This window comes from Primulina huaijiensis, chromosome 8 (assembly GCF_012295235.1).
Source record: "Primulina huaijiensis isolate GDHJ02 chromosome 8, ASM1229523v2, whole genome shotgun sequence".
Lineage (NCBI taxonomy): Eukaryota > Viridiplantae > Streptophyta > Magnoliopsida > Lamiales > Gesneriaceae > Primulina > Primulina huaijiensis.
Genome location: NC_133313.1, coordinates 7,358,125 through 7,366,934, shown reverse-complemented (window position 1 = coordinate 7,366,934; position 8,810 = coordinate 7,358,125). Strand labels below are relative to the sequence as shown.

Here is an 8,810-nt window from a genome sequence, read left to right as displayed (position 1 = left end):
CTCTTGTTCAAAATTAATAATATTTTAGCTCGAAATAATCGCAAGTGTACGATGTCAAGTTATAATATAATGCACTAGAATACGAGTATCGTTCTACTAGAGACTGTATTTTGCAATTATTATTTCCAGTTATCAATTACTTAGCAACGAAATTTGGATGATTTTTTTCTGCTAGTGTAATTAAATAAATAAAAACACAAAGATAAATTTCAAGAATTAAATAACGAGATATATAATCTAGAATGGTTAATTAAAATTCAATGAGAAATGCACTTGTTAGGAATCTCGGTTCACCTACCTCTCGTTATTTACTTAATTCGCTCGACATTGATTTACGCTTTTGACAGGATTTCCTACACAGTTGAACTCGCCCTCTCAATCTATGCGAAAGTAATTCTACTCAGTGAAGTAATTAAATTTCTTTAATTATTTATCAAAAGTGAATCGCATGCCGATCTATGCAATCCCCTAGCTTTCGACCCTTAGGACTATAACTATCAACACGTATCCAATTTCATATTTCTATATAAATTGTAGATCCACAGACTATGCTACTCGATCCTATCACAAGCTATTCTCTCGAACTCACTCACGATATGAGATGATTATAAAAGGGGTTGCCATCATGACAGGCCTTCACAAAGTGTTCACTTCCACACTTATCACAAAATATCTCTTGAAGACGCATAGCCATGCCACCCATATTCAAGCCGTCCAATTTTCTGTTCAAGAAATCAAGTTGCGCAGTAATAGCAGAAATGTAAGTTACCTGGTGAGCTTCTACACTTCTCCGCTGGTTGTTCCTTTCAGATTGAGGATGATAGCTGCTAGCAGCCATCTCCTCCAATAACTCATATCCTTCCTTGGAAGTTTTTCTCAATAGGTATCCACAAGCAGCAGCATCTATCATAGTACGATTAGGAGTAAGTAAGCCATAACAAAATGTTTGAACGACTAACCCAAGCGGCAGTTCGTGATGCGGGCATCTCCGTAATAAATCTTTGAAGCGCTCACATGCCTCATATAAAGACTCCGGCTCCAATTGATCAAATGTGGTGATGTCTGCCCGCAGCTTCATGTTCTGAGATGGAGGAAAGTATTTATTGAGAAATGCTTTCGCCATGTCGTCCCATGTGTTGATAGAACCTACATGCAAAAAATTTAACCAGGGTTTACCTTTGTCATGTAAGGAGAAAGAAAATAAGCGCAATCTAACAACATCATCAGAAACTCCATTAAATTTAAAATTGTCGCAAATTTCAAGAAAATCTGCGATGTCCGTGTTTGGGTCATCTAACGCAGATCCCCCAAACTGGACCGTATTCTAGATCATCTGAATTATAGCTTGCTTGATTTCGAAGTTTTGGTCATCTAACATAGATCCCCAAAAATTTAACTGTTTGCCCGCACAATAGGCCTCACAATGTTGGGGCGTGCACCATCCAAAGAAGGCTGGGCATACTCTAGCATCGGTATGCGGCGTGGCACATCAACATGTCTATCTTCATGGTGTTCCTCCTCATGCTCGCGCTCGTGCCTCTCCATCAGTTCCTTAAGTCTCTGCTGTTGTCTTCTTCTGCAGAAATTTCTTTCAATTTCAAGGTCAAATTGCTCAAGTTCCACATCAAGTGACTTTGGCATGCACTAAAAAGATGCCTGAAATAGAATATGGTGTGTTAGCTCAAGAAAAGTAAAATAATGGTAAAGAAAATAACTAAAAATTAAATTTTGAATTAACAATCCCCGACAACGGCGCAAAAAAATTGATCGAGCAAAACTTGCACTGTAAAACTCTTGGTCAAAATTAATAATATTTAAGCTTGAAATAATCACAAGAGCACGATTTCAAGTTATAATATAATGTACTAGAGTACGAGTACCGTTCCACTAGAGACTGTATTTTGCAATTGTTATTTCCAGTTATGAATTCCATAGCAACGAAATTTGAATGATTGTTTACTGCTATTATAATTAAATAAAAAAATCAAACATAAATTAGAAGAATTAAATAATGAGATATATAATCTAGAATGGTTAATTAAAATTCAATGAGAAATGCATTTGTTGGGAATCTCGGTTCACCTACCCCTCATTATTTACTTAATTCTCTCGACATTGATTTACGCTTTTGACAGGATTTCCTACACAATTGAAACACGCCCTCTCAATCTATGTGAAAGTAATTCGACTCAGTGAAGTAATTAAATTTCTTTAATTAGTTATCAAAAGTGAATCGCAAATTTCAAGAAAATATGAGATGTGCGTGTTTGGGTCATCTAACGCAGATCCCCCAAACTGGACCATATTCTAGATCATCTGAATTATAGCTGGCTTGATTTCGAAGTGGTTTGCCCACACAATAGGCCTCACAATGCTGGGACGTGCACCATCCAAAGAAGGATGGGCATACTATAGCATCGGTATGCGACGTGGCACCTCAACATGTCTATCTTCATAGTGTTCCTCCTCATGCTCGCTCTCATGCCTCTCCATCCGTTCTTTAAGTCTCTGCTGATGTCTTCTTCTGCGGAAAGTTCTTTCAATTTCAGGGTCAAACTGCTCAAGCTCCACGTCAAGTGACTTTGGCATGCACTAGAAAAGATACCTGAAATAGATATGGAGTGTTAGCTCAAGAAAAGTAAAATAATGCTAAAGAAAATAACTAAAAATTAAATTATGAATTAACAGTCCCCGAAAACGGCGCAAAAAAATTGATCGAGCAAAACTTGCACTGTAAAACTCTTGGTCAAAATTAATAATATTTAAGCTCAAAATAATCGCAAGTGCACGATGTCAAGTTATAATATAATGTACTAGAGTACGAGTATCGTTCCACTAGAGACTGTATTTTGCAATTATTATTTCTAGTTATCAATTCTTTAGCAACGAAATTTGGATGATTGTTTTCTGCTGTTATAATTAAATAAATAAAAACACAAAGATAAATTTCAAGAATTAAATAATGAGATATATAATCTAGAATGGTTAATTAAAATTCAATGAGAAATGCATTTGTTGGGAATCTCGGTTAACCTACCCCTCGTTATTTACTTAATTCGCTCGACAGTGATTTACGCTTTTGACAGGATTTCCTATACAATTTAACACGCCCTCTCAATCTATGCCAAACTAGTTCTATTCAGTGAAGTAATTAAATTTCTTTAATTATTTATCAAAAGTGAATCGCATGCCGATCTTTGAAATCCCCTTGCTTTCGATCCTTAGGACTATAACTATCAACATGTATCCAATTTCATATTTCTATGTAAATTGTAGATTACTAGACTATACTACTCGATCCTATCACAAGCTATTCTCTCGTACTCACTCACGATATGAGATGATTATTAAAGTTAGCTATGCTTTAATAATGTCATGAAAAACAATAGCATACTCAATAATAAATCAACAGTCAACACGTAAATTAATTAAATCAAAGTCCCAACAAATATAAAAATTTAACTACTCGATGTCATAATTAAACTAAGCAAAACAATGTTTGAATAAGAGAAAATAAACTCGAAATACTAGACGTGACGAAATCTGCAAAGAATGGTGCCCAGAAATCACGAAATCTTCGATCCAAGCACTTGCTCCAAGCTTTTCTCTCCTTCTCTCTTCCTTGGCTGCTGAATAATCTCCCAATTTTCGTCCTAGGTCTTTTTTTAGCCCCTCTTCTTTCCATGTTTAAAATAACCCAAAATTGGAAAATTTCCTTTTTTTACTCGCGCTGGGGCAGTCAAGTTTTACCGCCCTAGCGCGAGGTCTTCTGTAATGTTGGTCGCTTCCAATGCCTCTCGCGCTGGGGCGGTAAAGTTAGCGTGAGCTCTTTTTTTTTTCTTCAGCCTCTCGAGCCGGCGCAGTCAAACTTTACCGCCCCAGCGCGAGGTGTTCTGCTCGGCATCTTCTCTTGCTGCGCTTGCGCTGGGGTGGTCAAGTTTTACCGCCTTAGCGCGAGGTCTTCTATCCCCAGCTTCAACTTCGATTGACTTCTCTCCATTTTCCGTTATTTTTCTGCACATTAATTCAACTCAGTAAGCGGTGATCGTATGCATTAAAATAAGATGAAATAGACCAAATGCAGACTCCATACAACCCAAAATGATGCAAACTACGACTCACACAATGCATTAAAACACGTAAATATGACCTCTATCAATAATGTACTGTCAGACTCGATCTACTCAATCGTCAGTGCCTCCCTCAATCTCATCCTCACCTGCAACATTCAAACCTAGTGATTCTAATGACTCAGTACGTTCTAAACATGAGTAAAAAATAATACATATACAATCAAATGCATTAAAATCATATTTTTATTGAAAATAAGCTAGCATCAATTTGTAAGCATAAATTAATCATAATTCGTCAAATCATAAAGCTTTTCATCATTTATCGTTTTTTTGTAGCTCAAAATATGATAACATAATCCAAATGCATGCAAATCTAGGAAAAATAGAAAATGACTAATTAAATGATTTTAACTGCACGATTTAATCATGATATGCATGATTACATGTTTAAAAATAGGGTTTACTGTTATAATGCATAAAACTGTGTTTTAAAAATTATTAGAGACGCAATCGAGGAACAGAGACCGGGGACCATATGAGAGAAAATATTTTATTAAATGATTATTATTAATTATTTAATATATGGTATATGGTATTTTTAAAAAGGAAGTGTTTTGAGGTGTTTTCATACGTCGAGTCGTATTTTTAATCGATATTCGATTTTCAACGAAACTATGAACTTTTCGAGAACTGGGCTAATAATTACACAAACTTTCCTAAACAAAATATTTTAAATAATAACTAATGGGCTTAATGAGCCTATTATACTTGGCTAATGGGCCCAAGCTTGCACCATTGGTTTTAATTAAAATAAAAACTAACAAAACCTCCCCAAACCCCATAATAACACACGCCCCTCACCCAACCCTAAGCATACTAGGACTCTCCCCTCCCCCTTGACACACGCACACATGAGATTTGGAGAAGGCAAGTGCACGAAATCATTGAAGAAAATTTCAGCAAGGTCCTCTTTGTCGACGTCCCTCGCAACGCCAAGTTGTTTTTCTTGCGTAATAAAAGCAAAGGCATGCCTTAATTGACTTTTTCTCATCTATCACACCATATTATGTATATTTGATTAACCTTGCATGAAAAATATGATGCACACAACTCATGGTTTTGTGATTCAAAACTTAAGTTAATGATGCACAAAGGGGCTGCCATGGTAGGGTAACTTGGAGGGGTGTTTTTCCAATGTGTTTAGGGTCCATGGAAGCCTAGACGAGAGCTGCAACCGCAGGGGCGAAGGCTTGCACGAAAATAAGAGTCCTAGGGTTAAGGGTCTTCGGCTAGGAGTTCTTGTTGGTTACGATTTCTAGCTACTGATAGAGCATGACTAGGACACCCAATATGGCTGCATGAGGGTCCTAAGATGCTGGCACAAGGGCTGGCTCGAAGGGCAAGGTCTATCACGTGATGTGAGGGAACCGTGCGCATGCGTTTCGACGGGATTGAGGAGCTGTTCTTTTAGGCTTCTCAAGATCTGTCCATTAGGTTCTTTAGGGGTCCATTAGCGTCCTAGGGCGGTCGTCCAAGGCTGGCCAGGTTTCTTGAGGGATAGGGTCAAAACTTTCATGGTTAGGGTGGCTAGGGTTTTCGAAAATAGGACAAGGGCTCAGTAGCTGTTCTAGGTGTGATCGAGGGCCTTAATGGGATTGAATCGGGTTGAATACGGTTTAGTTAGGCGTTATTAAGCTTTGGTTCAAGAATGGTGAAGTTAGGTTAAGTTTCGAATCAATACGAGTCAAAACCGGGATGTACGTCTAAGTTTTAAAACGAATCGAGAAAATTATCGAAAAGCTAAATTTTACGCATAAGGAATATTTAAGGCAGTGTTTCAAGGTAATAGGTTATGTTTGGAATGATTTGGGACGTCGTTTCGAGGTCTAGGGATAATTTTGAAAAATTATGCGTCTTGGGGTAAAAACGGTCATTTACACCTAAAAATGGTTAGACGTCCTGGGAGTGCCATGAATGATGTAATAAATGTTAAAATGTTTATTTTATATATTTATTGAATTTTATGATGAAACGTAAATGCTAAAAGACACGTTCCATGCTTGGTTTAAAAGAAAATGATTTATATATGCATGAATTTTTATAAGTGATGAAAATATGAAAAGTTGAATGAGGTGAATTGATTGTGACTAATACGATGACACGATAAAACAATGACATGATGATATGTAAGGCCAAGGCTCAGTTGACGGGTGAGAGTGTCGCTGATGTCCCCGCCGCCTGGTACCATGGTTATACATAGATGGATCCATCAACCTTCAGATAATACGAAAGTCACAATTGAGGATCTAAATTCAATAAAAAGGGAAATGTAAACGTATATGATTAAAGGAAAATAAGATATGATATGTTGAAACGAAAATGTTAAAGTTTATGTTCATGAAAATTTATTTTAAGTAAAATTATTTTTACTGTTGCATGTGGATTATATGCATTATATGTTATCATGGTTAAGGTTTGCTGAGTCAATAGACTGACTAGTGTGATCGATGCAAGTTTGCATGAGAATGATGTTAATGGAGGTTTTGATGGTTGATCTTCCTGGACCGAAGGTGCACACAACTCGAGGACCGTCGCTAGTTTTCTACAAATAAAACTATGTTTATGATTTATGATTACTTAAAGATTTTTATGACTTATAATGCTTTTGAGAGTATGTTAGAGTTAAGTTTATTTTTGAAATAATGTTAGTTTAAGTTGGTTGACGTTTACGATTTTTTGCTTTGAATTACTTTCTTTTGGATTTTCAAATAATAATTGGTTGGTTTATTTTTAAATAGTGTCAAAAATTATATATATCTAAAAATGGGTAGGTTCGGCCAATTGCATGATTGAAAAAAATTTCTAGTACATTTTAATAAAAACGAATAGTGTACGTTTGAGTTGGTATCAGAGCACTGTTCCTGCAAAAGGTTGTGCCACCGCCAGTTCCGGAAAGCTCAGTTGTCAAGCCTCAATTCTGCAAGTTTAATTGCTTTACATGATTTTTATGATGAAACCTGCATGTTTACATGGTTTATACATCTATGTTACATGTTTAAAAGCTTTTTGATGTTAAATGTTATATATGCTTAAAGTTTCTCAAAAAGGGATTATTATATGTTGCATGATTAAAAACATAGATTTAAATGCATATTGTTTACGTTTAGAATTTGGAAAACGTTCAGATATAGCGCCTCCTAGACGCACACCTACCACCGATAGGCAAGTTGAGACTAATGGGGATCGTCAAGGGAATGCACCCCCCACCTCCAAATGGGGATGTTGCTACTCGTGTTCTAGAGGGCATGGCACGTTTCTTTGAGCAAAAGGCTCAGCATGCTCCAAGGCCACAACACGATATGTATGATCAGTTCCGAAGGCTGGGTCCAAAGGAATTTTCTGGCACCACCGACCCATTTGCTGCTGAGGGTTGGATTCGATCTCTTGAGATGCATTTCTGTTATCTTAATATGGGAGATGCTGACTGAGTTAGGTGTGCTACGTATATCTGCAAGACAACGCTTCTCTTTGGTGGGAAGGAGCTGAGAATGGAGTCAATCTTGCCACATTCACTTGGAAGCAATTCAAGAACATTTTCTATGAGAAGTACTTTACTGTCGACGTCCGAGGGCGCCTGAAGAGGGAATTTATGACTCTCCGTCAGGGAGACACGATTGTTGCTGAGTTTGTTAGGACATTTGATAGGGGTTGTAACTTTGTACCCCTTATTTCTAAGGATGCTGCTGAGAAATTAAGGCACTTTATGGATGGACTTTGACCTACCATATGCCGTGATGTGATGATGATGCGACCGGCGGATTATGCAACTGCCACTGCTTGTGAATTCCAAGCTGAGCAAGCCTTGAAAGATATTTGATTTGAGATGCAGCGCTAGAGACAGCAGCACCAGCAGAGCTCTCAGCCAGACAAGAGGCAATTCACGGGACCACCGAAAGCTCAAGGGCAACAAAAGCTCCAAGGAAAATGGAAGAAGCCGGGACATCAAAAGCCACCACCACGTGGAGCACCAAAACCTGAAGAGGGGCCATTATGTAAAGAGTGAAATCGCTAACACTATGGCAAGTGCATGTGGGGATCATATAGGTGCTTCATATGCAAGGAAGAGGGACGTAAAGCTTCTGATTGCCCGAAGAAGAGAGGACCAATTGTGGGCAGAGTTTATGTGATGCATGCTGAAGAAGCTGAGGAGGAGTCAGATACTACTCTAATCACTGGTAACCTAGTTATTTAATGTTTTTATGTTGCTTTTATTGCATGAAATGTTAAATTTGGTTATGAGAATTGATTTGGAATCAAGAAGAACCTAGAAGAAATTAGGTTGTCTGCTCTACTACAGTTGAACTTAAGAGATGACAATAGAAACTATAGAAATTGAGCATGAATTATGAGCCATAATTATACAAAGGAGATAATTAAATCCAAATAAGAAACTTTAAGGCTTAAAATTGAGAAAAATCGAGAATAAGGGCATGCATTTTATTTTCAAAAATCAATGTGGACCGAATTGCGAAATTCGAAATTTATTGGGCTAAAATGCAATTTTCGAAACTTTTGGGGACTTGAATGGCAAAATTCAAAAATTTTTGGATGAAAGGCTATTTTAAAAAATTTAAGGGGCTACAGTGCATTTTTTCGAGAAATACTAGGGTCCAAGCATTTAATATTCAAAAATTTTTAGAAAATAATGATAGAAAATTCCTTAAACTTCAACACGAA

At 37.1% G+C, this 8,810-nt stretch overlaps 1 non-coding gene across 1 annotated transcript; it reads left to right on the top strand.

The window, feature by feature from the left end:
- The first annotated feature begins 968 nt into the window (after nucleotides 1-968).
- LOC140983700 (small nucleolar RNA R71) lies at nucleotides 969-1,074 on the top strand. Its single transcript, XR_012176491.1, has one exon. It is a non-coding gene; the product is annotated as a small nucleolar RNA R71 (small nucleolar RNA).
- Nucleotides 1,075-8,810: the final 7,736 nt, after the last annotated feature.